Source organism: Mustela erminea, chromosome 7 (assembly GCF_009829155.1).
Source record: "Mustela erminea isolate mMusErm1 chromosome 7, mMusErm1.Pri, whole genome shotgun sequence".
NCBI classification, from domain to species: Eukaryota; Metazoa; Chordata; class Mammalia; order Carnivora; family Mustelidae; genus Mustela; species Mustela erminea.
In genome coordinates this window covers 126,707,721-126,734,724 of record NC_045620.1, presented here as the reverse complement: position 1 = coordinate 126,734,724, position 27,004 = coordinate 126,707,721, and the positions used below count along the sequence as shown (strand labels likewise).

At 54.4% G+C, this 27,004-nt stretch overlaps 1 long non-coding RNA gene across 1 annotated transcript; it reads right to left on the bottom strand.

The window, feature by feature from the left end:
- Window positions 1-26,911, bottom strand: LOC116596138. The gene is made up of 3 exons (XR_004288017.1): window positions 26,847-26,911; window positions 19,276-19,391; window positions 1-68 (listed from the first exon to the last, which is right to left on the bottom strand). It is a non-coding gene; the product is annotated as an uncharacterized LOC116596138 (long non-coding RNA).
- Between the last annotated feature and the right edge of the window lie 93 nt (window positions 26,912-27,004).

Below are 27,004 nucleotides of genomic sequence, written 5' to 3'. Positions count from 1 at the left end.
CTGTAGCCTGTGTGGGCGGCTAACGTCGTCAGGCGGCCGAACCATCTGTTCCAGATACTCCTGGACCCCTGAGCAGAAAGAAGCAGGAGACACTCTTTCCTCAAAACAAGAAAGTTGAGAAAGATTTCTTGCTTGTCCCAAGAAACAGCCCTGTCCCTGAGCCAACACGTGCCACCCAAGAGTACTGCTCAGAGGGCTTGGCCCTGCACACTCTACTTTCTGCCTCCCTCGAGGTCCCTGGGCATCTCTTCAAACCCTAAGCCTCACCAGGTTTAATGATCATCTCCCACACAGGGGACAGTGGCCTCTAAGGCCTTACCCCTCAGAGAAATCTCTGCTGGTAGGGACTTCAGACATTTCAAAGAACCATTGAAGGGAACATTTTAGGGCAGGGGATTTGAGGCTGGGTTCACCATTGAGGCTGACCCCATGACAGTATTGACTGAGATTTCCAGGGAGGAGGTGTTCATTCATGATACCTTGGGCCTGGGCAAAGGGGTTTCTGGAGGAGTCTGGCTGGTGAGGTTCTGAGCCAGCCACTTACTTACTACCTATGTGACCTGGAGACGTTCTCTTTGTCCTTCTCAACTTCAGTGTCTTCATCTATAAAACTGAAATTAATGGAATCTCTTTTCCCAGTCATGGTAGGATTCAAAGATGCTGACCAGGGGTTCCGTAGACCTGAGGCTTCAGCCATACCATTTCCTGATTGTGTGTGACCTGGGTGAGTTCCTTTTAGGAAGACCCTACTTTGAAATGTTTCTAGATTCTGACCACTTTCCGCATCTATTCTGCGTTCATCCTTGCTCGCAGCCAGTATCATCTTTTGTCTGAATTAGTGCAGGAGCCTCCTAAGTCAGGGGTGACTTAGCTCTGACTTAGCTCCCTCTGCCCCAACTCTCCAGCCCTGCTCTACTCTCTCTGCCACGACGGGAACTGATGGTTCTAAGTCAGACTGTGTGATGGCTCTGCTTAAAATCCTCTACTAGCTTCCTATCTGACTCAGAACAAAACTCGAGTTCTTTCAGTGGCCTTCTGGGCCGACAAGATCTGCCTCTGGCCCACTCTGAGCTCACCTCCTACCTCTCACCACTGCCTTTCATGTCCCATGGCCCAGGCACAGTGGTCCCCTGGGGTCTCCTGTTTCCTGCCCATGCCAGGCATCCTCTGACCTCAGGAACTTTGTACTTAACTATTCCCTCTACCTGGAACTTCTCCCCCAAACATCCCACGAATTTGGATCCTCATTTCTTTCAGGCCCTAACTCAAAAGTCACCTTTCAGAGAGACTTTCTCTGGACATTCTATCTAACACCCCATCTGTCAGTCCCTGGCCTCTTACTCTGCTTACTTCTACTCGTCACAGCATAGGTGCTCAATATTTGCTGAACTGAGTTGAAATGATCTCCTGGACTGTAACGCCAACCTTAAAATGAGGGAGTTGGGCTAGAATTCTCAGGGTCCTACTAGCTCTAATCTCCCATAATTCTGCTTATGCCCCTATGTTGGAAAAAAACTTGTGAGAATGAAATAGTATCTGTACATATGTTTGTTTGCCTGCACTTAATGACTTATTTAACACACAAGCAAGGGTCCCGTTACAGTACCCCGATTCAGCTTCCAGAACACCACGGGAGCACGAACCCTGCCCGCCTCAGTGCACTGTATGTTCTTTGGGCGAGCACAGGAAAAGGAATCCAAACTCCAAAGGAGAGGTGTTTAAAAAAAAAAAAAGTAGGTGCTAGACCTGGACCCAGGCCTGCGATTCATGTGTCCACCTTCTTCATTCAGCAGTTCTCCAAGTGGTCTGGAGCTCTTTGAGGGTCCCCAGGACCCTTTTGGGGAGCCCCAAGTTTAAAACAGGCTTCATGGCTGCTGCCCTCTTCCCCGGCCCCTGCAGCAGTCCCGCAACTCCTTACCTTCCACTGGAGCGGCCAGCGGGCCGGAGGGATCTTCCTAAAAGGCTCCCTCACCTCTTCTCACTTCCCAATAAAGCCTTCCCCTCCAAGGACTTCCCGGGGCTCCGCCTGCCTGTGCACAGACACGTGCTCAGAGCGTGGTGGCCAGAATGGTGTCCCCAGACCCGAGGACACATCCTGACGCAGCCCGCCGGGCTCACACGGAGTGCAAGTCTCCCGTTCTAGCTTGAAGTGTGTGGGGGGGGGGGGGGTTTGCATTACAGGCTCCATAAGCCATCCATCTTTACAAATGTAAGTTTATGTATTTATGTGCTCTCAGGCAAACTCAAGAAAGGCAAGTCACATGTCTTTTGTGACCTCTGGATTTCCTGGCAGGTCATCAAACGCCTGGGGTGGGGGTGGGGGGCTCCCCGCTCTCCTTTGCAAAAAACAAACCCCAGAAGTCCCAGCTCCTCTGTGGGGTGCTGAGGCCCCTCAGCAGGCGTCCCGCCTTAGACCCTGGGGCCTCACCCCTCCAACCTTTGTCCCCCACTCTTGTGCTTCTCTCCCTGCAGAACCCTCCTGTCCCACCGGGATGGATCTTCCTGGATCTCCGGTCGCATTCCCCTCCGAACACTCCTCTCCTGCCACTGCTCCTACACGGCATCGGTCACTCTGCTGCCCATTCTGTCACCCGACTCCGGGCGGCCACGGGAAGGACGCCGGATTCCCTGCACCCGGGGATGATCCCGCGGAGGCTGGTGGACTGGGTCGCCGCGGGCCGGGCGGCGGGCGAGGGACGCGCGGCAGTTCCGGCTCCGGCCGCGCGGGGGGGTGGGTGCCCGGCCGGCTGCGCTCCCGCTCCGGCTTCGGGGCGCTTCCCGCCGCCCGGGCGCCTCCCTGGGGAGGGCCAGCAGGGTACCTGCAGCAGGCGCGGCCCTGCCTGGATGGCGGCCGGCTGGGGACGCGTGGGATGACCAGGGGCCCTTGTACCTTGTCGCCGTGGAACCCAGGAGCCTCCGTCGGTTCCACACTGTGGAGTTTCGTGTCCCCCATCTCCAGGCTGGTGGCCTTCCTGTGTCATATCAGGCCTGAAAGCCGCCGCCAGTCTGTACTTTGCCAGATGACCCTGCACTATTCTGGGCCTGGGAGGCCTCATCTGGACAGAGCCGAGACGCAACTGTCTACCCAGAGGATTCAATAGAAGGGGAAGGGGGTGAGGGCTGCGATGTCCACGCAGTCGCCCTGGCTCCACTCCCGAGGTCTCTGGAGCGAAGGCCCGGAGCCCTACCAGGACCACGCTCCTGCGAGATAGCGCTGCCTCCGAGGCCCTCAGAGCCCCGGTGGGCTGGGAGCCAGGCGTGTTGGGGCAAGGCCCGTCTCAGGATGGGCACGGATCATGCAATGATTATCTGAGCGCTAACAACGTCAGGCGACCACAGGGCACCTCTGAAGCCCTTCCAGGGCCTTCCTTGGGACCTTCAGGACCGTATCTCCTGGGACATCTCTGCCCTCAAACCAAGCTGCCTTGCTGGTGTAGGTAGGAGGTGGACAACGATGGCCCCCCAGCCCCTGCTGCCTGTGTGCAAGTGAGCTCCCCCCATGGTACATCTGAAAACTGCTTTCTTGTGTGTGTGTGCAAGAGGTGTGTGAGGGAGATCTTGGGCACGCTCAGTTAACATTGCTTGAAACCAGATCGCGATTCCAGCAGGCTGCAGAGACCACGCACCACAGCCGCAACCTGGAGAAGCTTGGGCCTTGAGCTAACCGTCTGAGCTCAGCCTGAGCAGACTCCCAGGGATGCTGGGGGAGCTCGGGCACCCCTCCGTGCCATCTGCCCCCGTCCTAACCTCGCATGCCACCGCCGCACAGCCTGGACTCTGACCTCCCGGCAGCCGGGTCCACTCTTTCTGCTTCCTGGTGTGCTCCCTGCCCCGGCCCCAACTCCAGGTGTGCCGGAGGAAGGCCCACCGTGGCCTCGGCCCGTCCTAGCAGCCCCACACGGAGTGCCTGGCCGGGCACCGGGCACAGAGGGGCACTTAGAAAATGCAGGTGTAACCCAAGGTGGGCGGGTCAAGCTTGTGTCGGGGCAGGATCAGAGAAGCAGTCTCCGCCCTGAAGTTACTGTGAATGACAATACACACCAGTTGCAGGAAGGCAGAGTATGTAAAACATCAAGAATCTAAATAACTAAACAAAAGAGGGTCACTGACAGGTCACCAGCTACAATCACACTTTTCTTAAGTGGAGCTGTTGGATTCCATGATTCATACTCCGGAATCCCTGCTTTTATGAACATCTCTAACAAACACAGGCATCTGGTTAGTAAATTCACAACAGATTAGGAGGAACAAATCAGAGCATCGTGAAGCTGCTTTGGGTTGATGCACAGGTGAGAGCCAGCAGCCTTCACGAGCGAAAAGACCCATTTTTGGGACCTCGCTATCCTAAGGACGTCAGCCCAGCTGCCTGGGGCCATCCGGCAGGCTCAGGGCACGGAGCCACACCTAGGCAAGGCAGTGCCCTCTAACCTGGTGTCACTTTGCAGCTCAGTTTGGAAGTGATGTTCCTAATGATTAACCCTGAATCACTAAGAAAAATTAAATGACGTTCAAGTGGCTGACTGAGAGGTAAAGGAAGCATCTTGCTCGTTTTACGTCCGTTTCCCCATCAAACAGTTAAAATTGTTTGAAGGAAGCTTAAAAGACTACGTCCTCTGCTAGCGAGAAAATGAAGTGGCAGCTTCCATCTCTGGTGTCTGAACACTTTGTGCCCCTCCTTTCATTCGGAGGGTGCACGGTTTCTCAGCTCTTGGGAGACAAGGGTGGGTGACTCACTGGAGGATCCCATGGCCGAGGCAGAAAGGCAAGTCTCAGTGTCAACTGTTCTGGGCACTTCCAGCAGCTCCACTTCCCCATGGCTGCCCCTCTTGGGGATGACTCAGCCCCCGAGGGCTCCAGATGGACGTTACTGTCCCGATGTTGCAAACTGTCCTCTTAGCGTTTCTTTCCACTCTGGCTGTCATTGCCCACCCCCCAGCACCTGGGAGACCCTGGGTGTGACTTTCACCCCTGCTGCATCTCCCACATTCGCACAGCTCAGCACTAGGCAACCCATCGTGGGTATCACTTTGGTTCTAGCCCTGGATCTCCTCAGACTGCTTCTTTGGGAATGTGCTGGACACTCAGGCCAGAGGCACATCTAACCCAGAGTTAACCATTTACCAAGAGACGGAAGGGCAGAGAGGGCTCCAAGGTCAAACTTCCCGAGTTCAAATTCCTGCTCTGCTACCTACTAACTTTGTCGCCTTAGGAGAATTACTTAATCTCTCTGTGCCTTGGTTTCCCCACCTGTAAAATACATGTAATAATAATACTTCACTCACTGGATTATTGTAACTGTCAAATACGTTGATATGCTCCAAGTGCTTAAAACCGTGCAAGCATTTCACACACATGAGCTGTTATTGATAATCCAAGATGATTTACATACATCATCTCCATAACCTGTTTCAAATCCTTTTTTAGAACAAGACTCGTTATAAAGAATCTCTAGTTGTCATACCTGTCCCATAAGGTAGGTATCAGCTTTCCCATTTTGCAACTGAGGCTCCTGAAGCATAAAGTCAAGCGATCGACTTGAGGACAGAGTGCCAGGAGGTGGCAGAATCGGGATTTGTACCTGGGGGCTATGGTCTGAATGTTTGCATTCCCCACCAACATAGGGTCTTAGGAGGTAGGGCCTTGGGGGGTACTTTCTTAGGTCAGGAGGGCAGAGCCCACATGATTGGAGTTACCCTTGTGCAAGGGACCCCAGAGAGCTAACCTATCTCTGCTTCCCCATGAGAGTCCAGCCAGAGGCACTGGCCATGAACCAGAAGGTGGGCTCTTACCAGACACCAAATCTACCTGCAATCATGACTTTGAACTTCCAGCCTCCAGAACTGTGAGAAATACGTTCATTGTTTCTAACCAGCAGTCTCTGGTATTTTGTTATATCATCCTGAACAGACTAAGACATTGGGTCTACCTGATATTTGAGTCATGATCTTTCTGGAACATCGTAACTGCCTGTCTCAGGCAAAATGCCCGAGAGAATAACTTCCTTGGGAAAGTGAGTAACAGGGTAGTCTTCCCACTTCTGAAAATCAGAATGTGCCTGCTCTCAAATCCTGCTTTGCAAGATTGAATCACCCAGATATTACCATGTTCCAGAACCTAAGAAGGAAAGCTTGGGAGGAAGGAGTGCACTTACATTTTCCATAGTAGGGAAGACTGAGAGGCAAAGGTTGTCCATTATCATCATTTGTGAGTGCTCTGGTGACCTCTTGCTCTGCCAATCACCTCAAATCTTAGTGGCTTAAAAGAACTACAGTTGACCCTTGAACAACACGGGTTTGAACTGTACAGGTTCACATATATGCAGATGTTTAAAATAAATGTAGTACAGTACCATACGTGTATCTTCTCTTCCTTATGAAGTTCTTAATAACATTTCCTTTTCTCCAGCTTCCTTTATTATAAGAATGCAGTGTATAATACACACAACATGTACAATATATGTTAATCAACTGTTTATGTCATCAGTAAGACTTATGGGCAACCATAGGCTTTTAGTAGTTAAGCTTTGGGGGAGTCACAACCTATACATGGATTTTCAACTGCATGGGGTGGGGGTCAGTGCCCCTAACCCCTGTGTTGTTCAAAAGTCAACTGTACGATCATTTTATTATCTTTTTCCCAGTTCTGGGGACAGGCTGGGCTCAGCCTGGTGGTTCTCACTCAGGGCCCTTCTGGAAATTGCAGTCAGATGCTGGTTGGGTCAGTCATCTGGACAGTCTCCTCACTCACATGGCTGGTCTGGCTGATGCTGGTGGCCAGCCAGGACCTAGCGGGAGCTGCTGGTCAGATCTCTCACATGTGGCCTCTCCAGGTGACCTGGGCTTCCTCCCGACATGACTGCTGGAATCCGAGAGCAAGAGCTCCAAGAGAAAAGGGAGGGCGTGTATGGCATTTCTCTGACCTAGCTTCGGAAGTCACATAGTGATTTCTGCGGGGACTTCCGCTTGTCAAGGCAGTCACAAAATCTCATCCAAGTTCAATGAAAGGGGACACAGACCGCTACCTGCGGGGAGGAATTCAAGAAGAGCGTGCAAGATGGGAGACGCCACAGGGGCCATCTTTATAAAATATAAAAGCCTCACGGCAGGCTTTTCTGGAAGAATTTTCTATTTGAAGGAAAAAGGTAACATGAATTACGGCTCTGACAAGGACGCCTCCCTGTAGTCACGTCTGACGGTAGCTCCTTCGGGGAACCGGCCACAAGAGACAGGACTGGCAGCAAGATTTACGGCGCTGCCAAAGCTGTCATTGAAATAAATAGGATTAGAGCTGCAGTGACTTCATCATCCGGACTGTTCTAATAACATGTAATTTGCAGCCATGCTGTGACCAGCAAAGCTGCCAGGGCGTGTGAGTGGGAATGCCTGGCCACCTCTGGGCTGGGCTCATTTGCTGCGAATCTTGCGGGCCCTTGACTTTGTCCACCAGGAGACAGATCTTAAATCCTCCCCTTACCAGCTTTTTTCATGCCGACAAAAGCTCTGCTTTCCCCAGCCCCCCTCTCTGAGGTCCCAGTCCTAAGCCAGGGAGCTCTGGAAATCAAGTCAAACCAGTTGAGAGCTTTCCTGCTGGAGAGCACAATTGTGCTGGGGCCTGGCTCTCAGGGGACCGATGTCCAGCCTCCAGGCAGGCTTGGTAACCAGCCATGATCCAGTCCGACAGCCCTGTTACACGGTGGCCCCTGAGAGGCAGAGCACAAGTTACAGGTTTGGGAAAAGACCACCGACCCCACCTGGCACCATCGGTTTCCCCACGGCTCCCTGACCCAGCCAGCTGCTGGCTTCCTTCTGGGTTCTCTCACTTCAATTCCCAAACCCTGTTGCATAAAGCACAGCCTCTTCCTGACCCTAGCATCCGAGGCCCTCCTGGGCACCTCCTCTCTCCCAGACTTGGTGTTGCTCTGGGCCCTGCCCCCTCTGGTCTGAGCAATGAGAGGCAGGGATGGCCTTCCACAAAGACCACAGAGCAGAGAGTGCCTTCATCCCATCCTCGAAGCTCAGGCTCCTGTGGGACCATCCTGCTTACTGGAACCGTGGAGTGAGGCTGCAGGTGAGCAGAGGAACTGAGGAGAGGCAGGGCTCAGGCCCCTGGAGGAGATGGGCTGCTGCCCTTGACTTTGATCTCACTGCCTCTTTTAACCCCAGCAGAGGCTCTTCCCCCCATGGGCTCTTCTGATCCCACAGGAGGTTCCCCTGTCTAGTGAATTGCCCTTGATCTCAGCTCCGCACCTGTGAACTCTCAGTAGAGAGCAGCAGGGAAATCCAGAAGTTTCCTAAAGAGCTGGGTGGCTTGACTTCACCCAGAATACCCAGATCCAGAGGAAGGTTAGTAATGACTATGGCCATTTATTGAGCATTTATTATATGACAAGCACAATGCCCAATGCCTTCTTCTTCCCTCATTATTTAATCCTCACAATAACCCATTTTACAGGTGGGAAAACTGAGGCTCTCAGAAGCAAAATACACTTCTCACTGTGTCATGCTGATAAGTGTGGGAGCTGCTCTAGGAGTCCAGATCTGTCTGCAATTCTCCGTGAAGTGTTTCTGACATACCCTGGGCCTTAGGAGGCAGCTCCTGAGCCCATAAAATGACCTGACGTGGGAGCTTCCCATCCCGTCTTCAGTCCCTTTGCACGGGGCAGAACCAGGCGGCTGGAGTGAGAGGGGACAGGCAGAGTGGCAGGCAGGCTGGCGGGCTTTGGCGGGTGAGAGGAGGGGCTCCTCACCATGGGAAGTTGGAGAGAATTCTGCCTCAGACACTAAAGGCGCAGAGATGAGGGGACCCCTGAAGATGAATCTCAAAGGCCAGAGGTACTGCTGTCAATTGTGGACAACTGAGCTAGACCCAAGGGGAAAAGCCCCACCCCAAGGCTGCCCCTGAGAAAGCTCCTCGCTCTTGCCTTCCCCTGCCAGGAAGCACTCCCTTCAGTGGGAAGTGCATGGACTTTAGGGTCAAGTCTGTGATTGGTCCTTCCTAGATGTGTGACCTCGGGAAAGTCACTTAACCTCTCTGAGCCTCAGTTTCCACCTCTGCGAATGAGGACAATATCACTCATCTGACTGTTGTTGGGAGGATTGGCGATCCCGAGCCTGAAGCCCTCAGAGCCCAGCAGGTGGGAGGCATGACCACGTCGGCATGATGGTCCCGGCCCCCTCAGAGGGCAGGGTGCTGCAGCGGGGTTGATCAAAGCCAGTTCAGAGTGTGGAGGGGCTCCTCCATGAAGACCCAGAGTGGTCAGCAAATTTTCCAGTGCAGGCGTGGATGGGGCTCTCTGATAAGTCCCAGGGGCTGGCTGGTGCACAGGACAGACATCCCGCAGCCAGCAGGGAGCAGTCGCTGTCTCAGGGGGTGCCCCGATGCCACTCATTCAGCCAGGGGCAGGAGGGGGCCTGCAGAAGCAAGAAAAAAGGGCCAGCGGAGGGGCAGGGGGCTGGGCAGCAGGGTCCACGCCTGCACGAGGTTGGCAGGTGGGACTTAGCCCATCGGATTCCGAGGACTTCTCAGGAGCCACTGGCTGGGAGCTCAAGGGGACAAGAGCAAGAGCTTCCAGAACATGGCCTGACTCTGGGGGCGCTGAGCAGCCAGCAGGGACCGGCCGGGGGCGCGGGCGAACTAAGGGCTCAGGAGTCTGAGGGAAAGAACTACCAAACAGGAACAGCCCCCAGTGTGCCTGGCCTTTTTGTCTCTATCTTCTCAAATTATCCTCATGATCACCACTTGGTTTTTACAGACGAAAACATCAGGCGCAGAGAAAGTTAATAGGCTTTGCGTCAGGTCCCAGTTGGGAAGAACCCGAGCCAGACTGTGAACCCAGGTCTGTCGATCACTTTCTTTTGAACCAGACGGAGAAGGAAAAAGCAAGTGGGCCCCAGAGGGTGAGATCTTGTTTGTTGGGAACCCAACCCCAGAGAGCTTTGTGGGAGAGCTGGTGTGAGGGCCCTGCCCTCACCAGGGAGCCTGAAAGGGCCCGAGAGGGCTGGACAGGAAAGGCAGGTTTCCTGAGGCCTTGGCCTCGGGCTCTGGGGCAGCCGGGCCAGACCAAGAAGATCTGGCAGAACAGGCCCCTTGGCGGCCACCACTGCCCACCAGGCCAGCCGCTCACAACCCCTAGACGCAAGCACCCCCTTACCCCAGCCCCGGTCCCCCGTGATAGCCTCTGGAGTGGCAAAACTTAGGAAACTACCTTTACCGATCGTATGGAGGAAAGGGAGCACAGGGTTGGCGCAGCGAGGGTCCCCTGGGCACCCTTTCCCCTCCTCCCAGTGGGCCAGGTGCCCTCCTTGTGAGGGGCGGCAGAAGGACATGATGGTCAACCCTGCGGCCACAGCCACGTCCTCTCATGGGGAGGGGGAGCTCCCTTGAGCCCCTTCAGCCCAGGAAAGGCAGTCCTGGGAACCCACGCAGGACAGACGGCATGGAGAAGCAGCTGCCGCGGGGCCCTTGGAAGCCTGGTTCGCACAGCAGCGTCCATCAGAGGTCGCCCTGCTACTGGGCCCTGGATGGATTCCACCCCCATGGCCAACTTCCCCTACATGCGGCCCAGGGGGGGCTGAAGGCCACGTTCCCACGCCGCTCCTGCTGGAGTCCGGCCAGGCCCCAGGCAGCGCCTCTCACCGCCGTGCCAGCTCACAGCCCTGAGCACCTCAGGGCTTGGTCTGAGGGGAATCAGGCAGTCTCAATTACCTGCCAAGAGGTCCCACACAATCAATGCCTCTTTATTTCCTGAACCGCCCCATGCTCCACCAACGGCTCTGGTCAGACCCGCAGTCTCTTCCCGTGCAGGCAACCCCCTGTGGGGTCCTGGTGAAAATGGAGACGTCCCTGGCGCCTGCACCAATGGGCGAGCCGGATCTCGAGTCCTCGCCCATGCCCCCTGCTGGGAGGGGCCCCGCAGAAGGGGACTTGAACTACCTGGGGACCTGAATCCGTTTATTCCCTCAACAGATACAAGGATGCTTGAATGTCTACCACCTTCCAGGCGCTGGGGTCATGCAGCACGATTAAGGCAAAGCGAGTGGCAGCCCACGGACCTGACCTGAGCAAGTGGGTTCTCTGGCCCCATGTCCGCGCTGTCAGTGAGAGGGCCTTTAGGGGGCCACCCGGCCGGCAGCGGTTGGTTACTGTGTGCAGGCCTTGGCGAGGCTGCGCCTTAATGCTGGGGCAGATGAGAAGAGATCCTAAGTGGCCCAAGCCGGCTAGGGGTTGTGGACGCCCTCACGGGCTCCCGTGGTCAGGCGGGGAGGCCCCAGCAGCCACGGATAAACCCGAAGTTGCAGATGGGACCCTCTGGGTCCCTTCAGTGCTCGCTTGGCTAGAAGACATTGACAGTCAATGAGCAGATCTCCAGGTCACGGTGGTCCTCCCAGGGACCCCTCACTGGCCACGGCCAGGTCAGGGAAGGACCTGCCCTCTGACTTTTCATCTGCCATGGCCACAGAGGAAGGCACCCGAGAGCTTGAGCTCCCTGGAAGTTTCTAGATGAAGCTTTCCAGTAGGAAACCAGAGTAGAGGGCTCAGCCTGTGAACAAGACTTCCCTACTCGATGGGACCAAGCAGGGCTAATTCAAAGAAACGCCTCTTATGGCTTCCATGACAAACTGGCCAGTGTCCTGGAGACTGGGCATTCCGGCATCCCGGCTGCCTTTCGCACCCGACCTTGCCTGTCACAGCCCTCATCCCTCCACGGAAGATGACTGGTGAGCTGAGCCCCTTCACACCCACATGGAGAGACCAGGGTGAGACCTGGGGGTACAGGGTTCTCGGGTATGGGAAGGATAGACACCCCCAAAGAGCAGGGGCAGAGGCTGTTGGGGGGCACTGTAGCAGGAGAGCCCACCCCAGAGGGATGCACGCAGGGGAGGTCTCCAGAAGCCAGCACAGGGCCTCGGGGGGCCTGGAAACAAGCCCTGCCCTCTGGGTGCCAGGACCTGTCTGACCCTGGGCAAATCATGAGCTTGTCAGAGCCTGAAAACAAAGTGAGTCAAGGAGATAAGACAGTGCATCAGCCAGGAATCTTTCGGGCCTCCCGAATCCCTTCACCTCCAGGGAGCATTCTGTCTCTGCTGTTCCTCCTACGTCGCACAGGTAGAGAGCGCGCCGATGACAGCGGGGGGCTCCTCCAGCACGTGGTGTGAGACCATCACACGTGACCTCGCTGGGGAGTGTGAGGCAGTGGACCAGGAGCACGTGGGACACCAAGGCAGCCTGGGACATCGTACCAAGGCTGCCACTTGTCTGCCGTGTAACTTGGGCAACTTCCTTCAGCTCATCTATAAAACGGGCCAGTAATGGTGTCCTCCAATGCTCTGGGACCAATCAGTTGAGCCAAAGGAAGTGGGCCTGTTGGGTAAAGAGAAGGCGCTATGCCTGTGCGCACACACACACACACACACACACACACACACTCACACGGAACTCCTGCTCTTGTCGGTGTTGGTGTTGTTTGGGCCCAGCAGTCAATTGTTCTATGACACGCACAGTCACAATGAGGATAAGCTTCCCAGAGTCACCATGTCCCCCCAAATTCCTATGTGGAGGCACTGGCCCCCACTACCTCAGAAAGTGACTGCATGTGGAGAGCGGGCCTTCAAGGAGGTGACCAAGGCTAAGCCGGGTCTGAATCCAATCTGGCTGGTGGTCTTATAAGAAGACAGAGACACCAGGAAAGGCCACGTGAGGACACAGGGAAAAGGTGACCATCTGCGAGCCCAGGAGAGAGGCCTCAGGAGAAAACCACCCACCAACACCTTGATCTTGGACTTCCAGCCTACCTGTGAGACTGGAAGCTGTGAGAAAATAAATTTCTGTTGTTTAAGCCCCCAACCTGTGGTGCCTCGCTCTGGAGGCCCCAGGACACAAATACAGTAACAGAAGGGATCCCCCAAGGGGCCTCCTTGCTTGTCCCAAAAGCTCCTCTAAGGCCTTCTCCCAGGCAGTATTTCCCTGGACCTGGGCGCTGCTGGGCAGGACAGGCTCCTCTCTCAGCCGTCGCCCTTTCTCACCAGCCACGGCCAGACCATCAGCCCTCTCAAGCCTCCCTGGCGCTCAGGGCCTGTCCCCGGCTCGCAGCCTCGCGGCTGAGGTGAGGCCTGCTTCCATCCAGTAGGGCACGGTTAGCCCCTCCACGGGCGTCTGGGGCTAGGTGTGGGCACCTCTCACCTGTGCCACTTCTGGGGCCTCAACCCACTTATTCTCTCACCTGGCTCCCAGCCAGCTTGAAAACCCCTCCAGGAGGGCTCAGCAAGTATTTCCTGAGGCTGGGGCTCAGAGCTCCTCCGGAACGCCAGCTGGGGTTTCCGGTTCTCCCCTAGCTGACCAGGGTACTCAGGACAACCCTGGAGCCAAAGGAGAGGCGGGAACTGATGGAGGAGCAGGAGACTGGGCATGACGGCCCATCTCCCCTCAGGCCTGGTCCCCGGGGAGGGCACATCTTCTTCAGCAACACTGTCGGCTTGAACCAGAACTGGGAGCCCTACTGGACATGACAGCTGCTTCTTGCTGTGATCCCCGACTGGACGACCTCTTGGCCCTGCAGGCTCCGAGGTGGCCGTTCTCTCCGAGGGCCCTCAGCCTGAGGTCAGGAGCCTCACCACACCACGTGAGCAGCCGGGGCCTGTGGACCTGAGGCTGCTCTGGCCCCCAAAGCCTGATGACCAGGAGGCCACGAGAGAAGACAGTCAAGCTGAGGCCCAGCACGGTGTCCGGAGCTGAACTGACACCCGGCCCTATTGTACGGGCCTCAAGGCAGGGAAAGACTCTTTCTCTCCTCAGCCCTTAAGGACTGTCTCTGCCCTCCCCGTCTCCGGGGGAGCTTCCTCTGAACCTGGAGACCTTCCTGCTCTGCCTGAGCTGGTCTCCTTTATCCCGGCTGCACTGCAGGGACGCGATAAGGGAGGGCGACAGGCAAGGGTTTCCCCGCCTTGGATGGATGGTTGCTTTGATGTGTCCACTCATTCATTCGTTCAATAAGAATTTATGAAGCATCTTTCTGTGGCAGCTACTGTGCTCGGCCCTGGCCCACGGTGGGTGAGAAAGCTGTGGAAAGGGCCCGTTGTTTGTGCAGGAGTGGATGACTAACCCCAGGGATGAAGGAGCCCTTTCTCCAGAGGCAAGTGGGTGCCTGACAGTGAAGGAGAGAGACACACACACGCACCCCAATAAAACTCCTCTGAGAAGCTCTTTGTGGCTGGGCTGGCTCCCGGGACAGCCTGTTTGTCAGGGGCCGGGACCCAGCCCCACACTGTGCTATCTTTGTGTGCCTGGGTCCACCACAGGGGAGCGATCGCTGTACGTCGCGCTGGAGCGGGGGCGAGGAGGCTGGGCGAGCAGGAGCGGGCGTTCCACGCAGTGAGCTCATCCTTCTATCCGGCCCCCAGGTAGCTCCCCCAGCCGCTGAAAGGGCTGCTGTTGTTTTGACCTCGGAACATAGTGGGGGCTGGCAGGGGCGGGACAGGACTCTCCGCTGGTGCGGCTGAGGTCCGCAGGAATATTTGAGACGCTTCTCAAATGAGACCATCCTCTAGATCAGGCCCGAACTCTGGGCTGTCCAAAGGCCCATGTCGGGGAACGTGGCTGGAGAGAAACAGGTCGCACTTATCTGACAGAATTCTCGCGTGGGCACCCAACATGGTGTTACTCCCTACACAACGCTGGCATTTCCACTCTACCGTCTCTGTCCCCAAAGGCCACATGTTCCCCACTTTGTCCTGTATGACACTGGGAAAATAGAAATGCTTCATTGTCCCCCCACTACAACTCTAAGCTTACTTGGATCTGTAGCTGTCAACTCAACCCAATTCCTATCTAAATCCAGCTGAGTCTTGAGCTCTGGCTCCCATCTTTCTTGCTCTGCCAAGATGTTTGCTCATGACATTCTCTTATTATCTTCCCTTCTCCGTCATGATTTTCCCTCTCCACAGGATCTTTCCCACCAACATACATAAATGCTCTAGGAGCTCCCATCTCTTTAAAAGCAAAAATTCGGGACGCCTGGGTGGCTCAGTGGGTTAAAGCCTCTGCCTTCAGCTCAGGTCATGGTCCCAGGGTCCTGGGATCGAGCCCCACATCGGGCTCTCAGCTCTGCAAGAATCCTGCTTCTCCCTCTCTCTCTGCCTGCCTCTCTACCTACTTGTGATCTCTATCAAATAAATAAATAAAATCTTTTAAAAAAATAACAAAATAAAAGCAAAAATCCAAACAAAAACAAAAGAAATTTTAAAATCTCTGGATGCCCCATCTCCTCCAGCAGTGTCTGCCCTGATGGCTTGTTCTCCATCACAGTGAAATTCCTGTAGGAAGATCTCCCTCCCTGGTACTCTCACTTCTTCAGCCCCATTCTCTCCATGGACCCACCCCTACTGGCTTCCATCACCAGCAGTCTGCTAACACTCCTGTGTCAAGGTCTCTAGCAACCTTCACATTGCTGAAGCCCGTGTCGCTTCTCTGCCGGCATGTGGGATCCCTCATCAGCGTCAGAACGGTCGCCTGGTCTCCTCCTTGAAATTTCTCTTCTCTTGGTTTCGGGGAAAACTACCTCCCTACTTTACTTCTCTCTCTGTCTCTCTCTCTCTGACCATCTCAGGCCCCTCTGTTGGTTTCAGTCAACCTCTAAATGTTGGCATGTGTCAGGGCCTGGTCACCATTCTAGTAGTCTCTAAATGTGCACTACCTAGATGATCTCATCAAGGCTTTCAAACCATCTGTAAGTTGATGCCTCCTACACTTGCATCTTCAACCCTCACCTCTCCGCTCTGCTACAGGCTGGTATCTCCTTGTCATCTCTTCTGGATATCTACCAGGCGTTTCAAAACTGACACAGGCAAAACAAAACTTTTGCTTTCTGTCCCCACCCCAAACTGATCTGCCCCGTCTTCATAACTGGTACCAGCACGCTCTCAGTGTCCCAAGACTAGCAGGCCTCCTGGGTCCCCCCTTTTCTCTTTTGAGCCATGTGATTTTCATCAATAGGTCGTGTAAATTCAACTCAGTGTATCCTGTTTTGTCCTTTCTTTTCCATGTCCGTGACGGCCTGTCTCCCCCATGGGACTGCTAGCCTCCTCTTGTTCCCTACAATCCATCCTACCACAACAGCCAGAACGATCTTGGAAGATTTCAGATAGGAGCATCGCCCTTCCCTATTGTAATTTGAATAAAACCCAGATTCCTTACCATGGTAAGGGTAGGTGTTTTTTTGAGGGGCCCCCCAGCACAGGTCCTGGAATTTATGGAAGCCCTTATCACATCGCATTATAAATGCCAGTTGTCTCCGTTGGGCCTCCACGTTTGAGTGCTTGGGGGCACTCAATTATATAAAAATAGAGGCGCTGCCTGCCTCTCTGGCCTCGACTCTTCCTTATCCTTCTCTGCCTCAGCCTTCATCCTGCTGTGCGAACTTGGGGGGCTGGGCCTCATGTCCTTCTTGGGGAGTTCTTCCCTCTGCTTGGAATATTCTCCACCAGATTGCTGCCTGTCTCCACACCAACACTGGCTCCTTAAAAAGGCATTCTCTGACCCCTCCTGGCTCTCAAGGCTCTCAGCGGTGTCACCACAATTTCTGTCCTCTACAGCACTCAGCCTCTTTGAAATGATCTGTTTGTTTCTGATTCAACTATTAGTCTGCTTGTTGGTTATCTCCCCCCGGCCCACCCGCACTAAGGGGGAAGCTCCACAAGAGCAGGGAGCTTCTCCATCATGTTCATTTCCACATCGCCTGGGTCCAGAACGGTGCCTGGTACACTAGCAGGTGTTCAGTAAAGAACTGTCCCTCAAATGAACACACGGAAACCAGGCAGGGGAAGGGAGATGGGAGCAGAACGTGTCGTGATCCCTGCCCCCAAGCACTCAAACGTGGAGGCCCAACGGAGACAACTGGCATTTATAATGCGATGTGATAAGGGCTTCCATAAATTCCAGGACCTGTGCTGGGGGGCCCCTCAAAAAAACACCTACCCAGAGTGTGTGGGAGTCTGTGCGGAGCGGTTTCCTGGGGAAGCTGTGTCCGAGCTGAGATCTCCCGGAGGGCAGGCTGTGCAGGGGAGAGGGAGGTAGAGGAGCGCATCTCGGCAGGGACACCTGACCATGCAAGGCCAGAGGAGAGGAGAGTACAGTGAGGGGGTCAGAGGATCGCCCCCCGCAGACCATCCGACCTGCTTGACTGGAGAAGGGGTGCTACTGCCTCCCTGGGCTGCTTGAAGGGGGGGAGGCCATCATCTGATGCCACAGGGCACTCCTCCTCCATCGGTCCCTTCCACATGACCCACTGGGCTCTGACAACGTGCCGGGACCTGCGCTAGCTCCTGGGGAGTCAGAAAGGAGAGGGCTGAGGCCTCTGTGGTTGGAGAACCTGAGCGGAGCTATGAAGTCTCAGCCAAAGGCCACACCATGACCCCGCAGCCACTCTGCAGAGGGCACTTCTGGGTTCCTCTGCCACACATGTGCCTGGGCTTCAAGGCTGAACCAGGGACACTCCTGCCAGCCCTGCAGGGACTTGTCCCGGAACCAGTCTCACTGCCTCTCTTTCTGTTTCCATGATCACACATGCAGGTGTGCACATCACCTTTGCTCTGGTCACACGCACACACCCACACAGGTGCCTATGCCCTCACACACTCACCCACCTCGCCCCAAGCAGGGAACCCAGTGTGCAGAAATCCACAGCTCACGTAACCCGCTTGAGCCTTCCAGAAACTCCCAGGCTTCTTAGAAGGACCACGTGGGTTCCAGAAACATTCACTTCCCAAAACATTTATAATATTATAGACAAAGTAGTACAAGGTATTGAAATCGGAACCACATGTATACTGCATGACAAGGTTACTGAAGCAGGCCTCTTGGGAAAAGAGAATTCGAGTCAGGTCTTGAAGTCAGTCATGGAAACGTGAAAATGAACAGAAAAGAGGGTTTGGGGCTGATTTTGGATTTAGACACACTGAATCAGGCTACAAAAAAAGATTGTATTGATGGACGCATGGAACTGAAAAGTCAGGGTTGTTCTGGCTTTAGGCAGTGTTGGAGGAAGGACAGAAGGATGTCTTTCTGTATTTCCCAACTGGATTCTCCCCTTATGGGATACCAGGCTGATTTTAGCAACTTAAGTGACTAGAAACTATTTTTGCCAAGAACTCCCGCAGAAGGGGCGCCTAGGTAGCTCAGTGGGTTAAAGCCTCTGCCTTCGGCTCAGGTCATAGTCCCAGGGTCCTGGGATCGAGCCCTGCATCAGGCTCTCTGCTCGGCGGGGAGCCTGCTTCCCCCTCTCTCTGTCTGCCTCTCTGCCTACTTGTGATCTCTGTCTGTCAAATAAATAAATAAAATCTTTAAAATCTTTAAAAAAAAAAAAAAAAAAAGAACTCCCGCAGAAAAAGCGTGGAGGACTCTGACTGGTCTTGTCTGAGGTCCCATGCCCACTTGCGAACCAATCCTGAAGGATTGGTTCATCTATCTGGAGTTCTCTGACTGGCTAAGCCTGAGGCACGGATCGACTTCTCAAGCAGCCCTGCCTCATCCAAAGCACGTGGAGTAGGTTTCTTAAGGGGAGGAGGGGCCCTGTTTTCAGAAGCAAGGAATGGCCACTAGACAGGTGAGTGGACAGAAATCCAATACCCCTTCCTTAAATATCAGTCCCTCCCTCTGCTATAGCATTTTACACTTTTAAACTTTTCCATATAACTTGTCCAGTATGAGCATCAGGAGACAATCGTGAACCAGACAATCCCCCACACACACACTTTACCCTAGGTCAAGAGCAGTTGCAGATTTGATTGAACTTGATTTTTCTTTTCTACTATGATAGAGAATCAACTTGGAGTCCCTTGAGTCATCTCCTCTGTAAGGACAAGCGACCTTGGAGCACCCGGTTGAAGCTTCTCTCAGAAGCGGGGGGTGGGGGATTAGCTCTTGACACTGAGCTTGAGGTGCCGTTGGGACATCTGGATGGAACAGCCCAGGAGGCAGCTGGGTATATGAACCTGGGACTTCTCCCATGATGGCCAGTCGCTCACCGCCAAGCTCAAGGCTGCTTTCAGCCTATGCATTAAAGTGGCCAGTCAGTGGGCACCCAGTCAGAGGACAGCAAGGTCAAGGCCATGAGCATAGGCAGGATGTGTGGCTGGAGTGGGGAGGGGGTTGTATAAAGGAGATTGGGCTGGTGTCTGCTCTTACGTGTCAGAGAGTGGAGACCGGCACGGGGTGGAAAGGACAGGATCATCACCGACCTCACAGGCCACCCCTCATGTCCCTCCTCGAGGCCTCAGCTCTTACCTGTCACTCTGCAGGGCTGCGTAAGCTGGTTTCCAACGATGGTCCCCAGTGAGGCACACTCAGGCCATGAGGGAGTCCCCCTTCTGCACTGAATCCAGGTTGGCCGGGAACGCACACTGTTCAACAGAACGTGGCAGAGGTGTTCAGTGTCAATGCCAGCCTTAGCCTTTAGGAGAAACAGCAACGTCTACATCCTGTCTCTTGGAAGGTTTGCTTTTGAGATCCTGGAGTCGCCACGTAAGACATCTGGCTACCCTGTTGAAGGGACCATGTGGAGAGCCCATACAGAGAGGAAGAGAGTTTCAGCTGTCCAGCCTGAGGATGACTCCAGCCCCAGCCTCGATCTGAGCGCCCCTGCTGGGGACACCCCGAAGCAAGGCCTGCAGAACCAGCCAGCTGAACCCAGGAATCCACAGAACCATGAGAGAGAATTAAATAGTGGTTGTTGTAAAGCACTGAGTTTTGGAGCGGCCTGTTAAACCGTGACAGATTAACAAGAACATTCTCCCTTTGAGGAGACTGACTGGTATTCCTGAATCTTGTGCCCCCTTCTTCCCTGCCCCCCAAAACCTAAGATGGTTAAGTCAGGTCTTGGTTAATAACCAAGTGAATTATCATATTGATAACCATTCCAAGCAAGCCAGCCAGTTTTTAGGACAAGTCTAGAAATGGACGCATACGTGCTATCAGACTCTAGGGCTGAACTTCTAGAAATCACAGTTCCCACAGGGTCAGAGACCAAGACAAGGGGACTGGATGGCCACCCAGCTCTATCTCTGGGCGGTGGCCCAGAGAAGCAGATGGCAGAGCTCAGGTACCCCTCAGATACCCTTGCATGGCTTGAGGTGGAAGGCCCTAGGGGAGGGGTAGGATGGTTAAGCCACCTCCCAGCCTGGGTGACAGAGAAGTGGGCCACCTGAGCAGAGCCCCACTGGCTTGCTCAGGACCAGGTCCCTCCAATATTGTCCCAGCACCCCAGACCCCGTGCTTCTGCTGCAACCCCCATGCCTCAATGGCCCCGGACCAGCTCTTTGCTGACTCCCATCTTGGAGCCCTGAACACCACCCGCAACCTTGATCACTTCCCTGTGCTTGGGACACTTTCCTTCTCTTTCCTCCAGATCTCCAGGTTCACAGGGTCATTGTCATATGTGGCTTGAACGTGTCGTGTACGACTCTTATCCCACTGCTAGGCCTTGAGCTTCTAGAAGGCAGGGCCTGTGGCTCCATTTTGCCCTCTAATACATTCCTTCACTCAACAATCTACTATCTGCCAGTGTCTCTGTTTGGTACAGAAGGTGAAAAAGTATTGTCCTTGACCGGGAGGTGGGTTTGGTCCAGCTGGATGGACAAGCGTGAATGTGCACGATTATTACACACCAATATAATCCTAGAACGAAGGTGTGTGCACAACACAGCGGGGACCCTGAGAAGTACCCAGGTCAGCCTTGGGGGAAGCGGGCTAACAGATAAAATTCCCTGTGGTTATTGCATGCCAGGCTCTGTTCAAAGCACGTCACTTGTTTTTATTTATGTTTTCATTATTTGAAGTGCTTAAAAGAGTAAGCTCTTATTATAGGCAGATGTAGAGACAATAGGTAAATGTAAACAAACTGTACAAAATTCAGAAGGCACTAATGTCACCCAAAGAGGCTTCCCAGAGGAGCGCACCCCTGCCCGTGTTTTGTGCCTTCCAGACATCCTGTACTTTATGAATCTAAGTCTGCATGTACACGTTCTCAAGCACACTCACCACACACACGCAGTCTTTGTGTAGATGGTTGCACAATACTCTGCATGGGTTTTTTTTTTTAAATGTATTTAACGTATCCTAGAGCTCCTTTCATACTACCGTAGGGATACCTCATTCTTGGCTAAGGACAACACATTGCCGTAGTATTCCATTATATGACAATCTGTTTAACCAGTCATCTATTAATGGCAATTAATGCTTTTTTCAAACTGTTCACTATTTCAAATAATGCTACGCTGGATAACCCTGTGAATATGTTATTTTGAACAAGGGTCATAAATTTACAGTAGACATTCATAGAAGTAGAATTGTTGGGTCAAGGGTAAGTACCATTAAAACTCTAACAGCTCTCCATCTGACATTTTGTTCTTAGAGACACACCACTAAGCTTTACAAAGCTTTTTCTCTAATCTCCTACTACAACTCCCTTCTGCCATGGCCCAGAGACCCAGCAAAGGCCAGCAGAGGAGAAAGAGGGGGAAAGGGAACACCATTTCCTTTAAAATTCTCTCCTTTTTCCTCCTTTATCTTATAAATTTCATATACAAATGTTCTATGTAAATTTCATATTGCATATGAAATTCATATTCAAGGTATAAATAAAAATCACATTTAATAATGCAAATAATGTATTTATAGAATGTAAACATACAGAGACAATTTGACAGGGGAGCGTGTGCTCTGGAACAACTTGTAGCTGCCTTGGGACACAGACCTGGGCCATCTGAGAAGGGCGGACAGCTCCCTGGGGCGAGCCCCGGGCGAAGTCTCGCCTGCCGCAAGTCCAGCCGTGGGTTGTCGAGGCTCATAGGCCAGCATGCGGCATTTTTGCTCCCATCAGTTTGGGTTGAGTTTGCCCCGGTCCCCAGGAGAGACCGCGTGAGGCTGCAGGTGGAGGGGCCTCCTGGGGGCGTGGATGTTCAGGGGTGCCCGCCGGGAGCTCAGGAGGGGTGAAGCAGGCAGATCGGGAGTGGGAAAGGTGCTCAGACAGAGAGAGCCAGAGAGCAGAGGTGAAGCAGGAGGCATTCCCAGCACTGACGCGGCTCCAAGCGGAGGGGACATCCCGGGTGGGGTTTTGTGATTAATCTGATTCATCCCAATCTTTCAGATGAAGCGACCAGACTTTCACCCAAGCAGTGATCACAGACGTCAACGAAAAATTGGTTTCAGTTTCCCGCAATCCCTGAGCATCCCCGCCCAGGGTTCGGATCTGTGAGACCCACCCCTGGCTCCGTGACCTGGTTGCCCCGAAGGGCAGTCACCTTTGGAGACCAGGCATCAGATAGGCTCCGCGGGGCTGCACCTAGGGCGCCTGTCACCGCGGACAGTGAGCTGCCTCTCCCCGGCTCTGTGCAGGAGGCGGCTGCCAAGGAGACGGGCCGCGGGTGTGCTAGAGCCCCTCCTGGAGTATATGTGCGTACGGGTGTGCGCACGCTGGGCATACACAGGGGCCAATAACAGCTTCCCCACTGGACCCTCAGGAACATTCTCCAGTATTTGCTTTTCCTCCAAAGTCAATACCTTATCTCAAGCGGCCTTTTGGAGCTTCGCCCCCACAGCTGGGCGAGGCAAGGAATGAGAGCCCAAGGCTGGCAGGAGAGGACTCTGCCCTGTGTGGTGTCTCTCTCTCCTGGGACTGAGGAGGCCCTTGGCAATCCCAGAGTACCTCCCCCACCCCCCTTCTCGGCCTCCCTGGGCTCCAGACACAGTGCTCTCTGAAAGCACCATGGCTCAAGCCTGAGCTCCTACGGCACAAACCCCTGCAGACTCCGTGGCTCAAAACAGCAGGATGGATTACCTTCCAGTTCCAGAAGACGCAAGTCCAAAAATGGGGCTTAAGGGGCAAAAATCAGGATGTTCCTTCTGGAGGCTCTGGGAAGGAATCGATTTCTTTACCTTTTCCAGCTGCAGAATGCCACCTCCTCTCTTGGCTCCGAGCCCCTTCCTCCACCGGCAAGGCTAACAGGGTGCCCTTTTCCAGACTCTCCCTCCCTGACCGCTGTGTCGGGGTCACACCTTCTCTCTCGGAGGCTGACACTCCTGCTTCCCTCTTGTAAGGACCTTTGTGATTGCCTTGAGGGCTGGCCCAGATCATTGAGGATCATCTTCTTAATTTAATTCCAACTACGCAGTCCCCTGTACCACAGGAAGCAGCTGATTCCCAGACTGCGGGGATTGGGACAAGGAGGTGTTCCGGCGTCACTGTGCCCGCCAGAGATCGCCCTGAGCCGTGGCCCCTACAAGCTGCTCATTACAGTGATACGCAGAATAATGGCTAATGGCCAGCTCCCTCTGGGGCTCAGGTAGAGGCCACCCCATGCACACAGGCGTGGGGCTGCATCCGCCCGGAGGGGACACTTTTATCTAATTCCCACAAAGTTATGGACCAGCAGAGGCCCTTCCTGCAACGCCCACTCTCTTCCCTCCCTTCCTCCGCCTGACCAAAATCTACGCATTCTTCACAACTCAGCTCAGCGCAGAACATTTCCCTACCTTTACCCTGTGATGCCCCCACACTCTCAGCTGGGCTGGTCACACCTTCCCCGCGCTTCCACTCTACCCCAGACTTTCCATATCCTGGCACTGACCACAGGGCACGGGGAGTGTCTCTCTGTAATTCTGCCTGGACAAGATCAGCCTGGGGCCCAGAAGCTTCTCCTGGTGCCTCGCTATTCCCCAGGCCCTGTCGTCCTTATTTCCAGGGCAGGTGCCCCTTTCAGGGTCTTCCAGCTCCTGCCTTCTTCATCTTCCGTGGTACAGGCCTCAGATGGGACTATCGAGTCCCCATGAGGAACGTGGAAAGAAAGCGGAGGCCGTCCTTGTCTCAGAAGTGCTCCCAGCCCCAGGGGAGCCCACCTGCTATACTGAGGCCTGTACCTGGACTGTGAGCAGGCTGAGGTCCTGCTCCCCCAGGAGCCCAGGCTGTGGCTGAAGGGACATTAGCCAGAGAGGTGAGAAAAATCAGGGAGGCTGCATGGAGGAGGCAATCTCCAGGAAGAGGAGAGGAAGGAGCAGAGAAGGACGGACAGGGATGCCGACTAAATGAAAGAGGAGCTTTCCCAGCCCCTTCCTTCCACAGAGGCGCAGAGAAGGGAGCCCAGTAAGCCTCCAGCAGAGCAGGACTGGAGCCCTGGTGTTCTAGCTCCCAGCCCCACACCGGGCCAGAGACCACCCTTGCTCCTTCCTCCTCCGACCCTCCTCAGCGCCTGCCGGCACAGCTTGACTCCCCCTCCTTGGGAACCCTCCTCCGCTTCCACACAGAGCATGGTACCTCACTCTTCTCCCAAGGGCTCCACTGGAGCCCTTCTCCCGGGCTCCAAACCTTCCCGGTTCCTCTCCCCTCCCCTTATCCCACTTCCCATGTCCCCCTGTCTTTCCATTTTTGTTTTTGCCTTGTCAGTCTGTTTCTCTTCTTGACCGTCCATCACTGACCGTCCATCTTTGCTAGAGGCAAAGTTCCAGATGAATTTGAGTAGATTCACTGGACAGGTCTCAAAACCCACAAACCCCTCCCAGAGCTCGGATTTGTACCAAAACTGGGGGGAGGGGTGCAGAGGGAGGGCAGCTGTCCCTGACAGAGATGGAGGTGGGGAGGGAACTGAGACCCCAGGACTAGAAACAGAAATAACTCCTTCTTCGTGGCCACGCCCCATCTCCTTGAACCCCACACCCAAGAGCTGTTAGCACTTGAAGCCAAGCCCACTCCCTGCCTGGACCGTGGGAAGGGTTTGGAGGCAGAAAGACCTTTGCATTATAAAAATCCAGGGCTGTTTTCTACTGCCACAAACCTCCCCAAATCTGGAGAGGTTCACAGAGCCACTTGACCCATTTGGGGCAGAGATGCTGAAGGGGACCAGTCAGCAGGAGGTGGATAAGGAGGCAGGCCCAGCCTCAGGGGGCGGGGCTGGCAGGAGGGAGCTGGCTGAGCTTGGCCCCTGGAGGGACACCTGGTGAAGGCAAAGCATAAGGCAGGGGGGTGGGGGGGCAGGACGCAGATTGGGGCGCTAAGGGAAGGTTCCCAGGAAGAACATGAACATAAAGTTCTACCCGCCATGTCCCCATTCACAGCTGTCTTAGTTTGGGACACCCCATTAGCAGAGCCTAGGACAGGACTTGGGCTCGACTGGTTTTTTGGGACTGGGACCCCAGGAAGAAGTAGGGGTGGCTCGGGAGGGCTGGTTCCTGCCACAGGCACCTGGGAATTGGCTCCAGGGGAATGTATGGAGGAGGAAAGTCTGGGCATCTCTCCTAACCTCCTCACCCCCCTGCCCCCTGTTGAGGGTGGCCCCTGGGCACATTAGCCACCCTTCACTTGTGGGGGATGCCCAGTTTTTGCAGCTTCACAGGAAACCCTCCAGGAAAAAAGACAGCAGAGAGCTGCTGAGGCCAATGCTGAGGTGGGACCCAAACACACGCCTGGCAGGGTCCATGGTGGCTGTGCCAGACTCAGGCTGACTGAGAGCCTGTGGCCCCGAACCCCAGAAGTATCAGTCCACAGCCACTTCCCCTCTGAAGGAGCCACCTGGCCGGGGGCTCCCCACTGCCTTACGCCATGGGCCTGCCTGGTGTGTGGGGGGCTCTGTGGTCTGGGACAGAGGAGCCCAGGGATGGCCACTTTCAGCAGACAACAGGGATCCGGTCTGGATGAAGGGGGTGGAGAGCAGGAGGGCTGGACGGCTTGGAGTAGGACATTGAGAAGAATCTGGGGTGTGGCCTGGACCTCATGGTGGGGTGAGGGCCTTGGAGGGGGGTGCGGGGAGAGCATCCAAGCAGCACTGGGGAGGCTGAGGAGTGGGAGGGAGAGGGCTGCGAGTTCTTGCTCTCAGGATGGGCCTGGGGCTCATGGAAGACAAATACGTGAGGGTTTCGGGTTAAAGTATCAGCTTCAACATATGCATCTAGTGCCACTTTTCCTCCAGATCTCACGAAAACACTAGAGGGGAAGCATGAGGAAAACCAAAGAGGGAATAACCACAGCCCAACCTGGGAAGCTGGCAGATGAGCAGGAACCAACAGAGAAAGCCAGCAGGGGGCAGGGGGGGGAGGGGGTGGCACCAACCCCAAGGGCAAGCAGGATGCTCAAAAAGCTTAGAAACTGGGGTAGCAGGAATCTCTGCAGGGGGGAGAAGGAGGGGGGAAGAGGGAGTTACAAGGGGGGATTGGTCGGAGGGTGTTCAAGGACCAGTTGGATGGCTGGACCGCTTTCCCCTTCCCCATCCTGCTGTGGGGGTGCTAAAGAGAAGGCAGGGAAACTGGGGGACCCCACTCCCAGCACTCCCTCTGCCCCAAGAACCCAAAGCGCTGGTTAATACAGCTTCCCTCTCTGGGCAGGAGGGTGGAAGAGTCTTCTTGGAAAAGCCTGGTCTGCTCAAGAGGAAAACCTTAGTACTGGTGCGTTGGGCTGTCCTGACAGATGCCACACCCAGAAGTCTCTCCAGCAAAGTCTGGCCAGCCCCACCCTAGAGTGACTTAAAAAAATTAATACTCTGAGAACAAAAGCAAAACACTGTTGGACATTGAAAACATGATAGCAGCAGTAGGAGGTTTGGAAGATAAAGTTGGAAGGAAAAGTTGAGGAATTCTAGAAATCAGAAGCAAAAAAAAAAAGACACAGAAATGGAAAGTAGGAGAGAAAAGATCTCAGTAATTGAAGAATTGGCCCAGGAGATCTGATATTCACGGGACAGAAATCACAGAGAGAAGAGCCTGGAGGAAAGGTGAAAACAGACCCATGCTAGGCACATCTGTGCAATGTTGCACACACCAAAAACCATAGACGGACTTCTCTGAGCATTAAGGGGTGACAGAAAACAAGTCACCTGCCAAGGAATCAGAATGGATTTGACTGTCTCGTCAGCAGTACTGAGACACAAGAAGACAATGAAGGAATATCTGAGATGGTAGAGGAAATGCTCTCTAATCTAGAACCCTCCATCAGGCCAAATGACCAATCATGTATGAGGATGAAGATGACCTG